This window comes from Numida meleagris, unplaced genomic scaffold (assembly GCF_002078875.1).
Source record: "Numida meleagris isolate 19003 breed g44 Domestic line unplaced genomic scaffold, NumMel1.0 unplaced_Scaffold529, whole genome shotgun sequence".
Taxonomy (NCBI): Eukaryota; Metazoa; Chordata; class Aves; order Galliformes; family Numididae; genus Numida; species Numida meleagris.
In genome coordinates, this window is record NW_018364745.1 from 1 (window position 1) to 785 (window position 785).

Below are 785 nucleotides of genomic sequence, written 5' to 3' on the forward strand. Positions count from 1 at the left end.
AAACGCTCTGAGTCAAAGCTCTCACAGGGTTTTAATAGGAACCAATACGGATGCACAACATAAAAGCAGAGGAATACAACTTAGAGGAATTGCAGGGCTGTTTCTGATGCCCATTTGGAAAGAGCTCCTGACTCATGGTTCTCCCAGCTGCACGGACCTCTCCTTTGTGTCTACACCCAACTTCATGGCAGGGACAGACTCTCTTGTCCCAGGGCTCAGCATGTTTGTGCTCTGGTGTCACAGCCTTTATGTCCCCTGGGGACATGACAGAGACATCTCATCAGCATCATCATAGCCCGTGTTCCCAACGGACGGGGGTGAGGTGTCTCCATCAACTTCAGGGGCTCCGGCACTTCTCCAAGAGCGCAGACTCTCTCCTGCAAGCAGCAAAGCCAGCTGTTTGCCCCATGGGGTGCTCCTCCTGGGTGGCCCATCACTTTCCTCCTCTGTGGAACATTCCGTCTGTTCTCCCAGCCCCTTTCTCTCCATGGAAACATCCCAAGGCAGGTTCCCCAACCCAGGAGGTCTGGCTCTCACTACTGCACCGAGAATGGCACGCCCAGCAAGCTGCAGCACTGCATTTCCCTCTCACCTCTGGCAGCATCCCTGAGTCCCTCTCCCTCCTCCTGTGCCCTGGGCACTTGCCAATCTCCCGGCCCTGGGAAAGGATGATCCCCAGGGTCAGAAACCTCCTTGGCATCATCATAGCCCTCCACTGGGGAATCACTGGGCAGAACAGGCATGTCTGTAAAAGAGAGGAGAGCAGATGACAGTGGGAAGATCCT

The 785-nt window shown here is 55.0% G+C and overlaps 1 long non-coding RNA gene across 1 annotated transcript; it reads right to left on the reverse strand.

Annotated features, from left to right (window-relative positions):
• Positions 1-14: 14 nt before the first annotated feature.
• On the reverse strand, positions 15-776 carry LOC110391822. The gene is made up of 2 exons (XR_002434166.1): positions 593-776; positions 15-377 (listed from the first exon to the last, which is right to left on the reverse strand). It is a non-coding gene; the product is annotated as an uncharacterized LOC110391822 (long non-coding RNA).
• Positions 777-785: the final 9 nt, after the last annotated feature.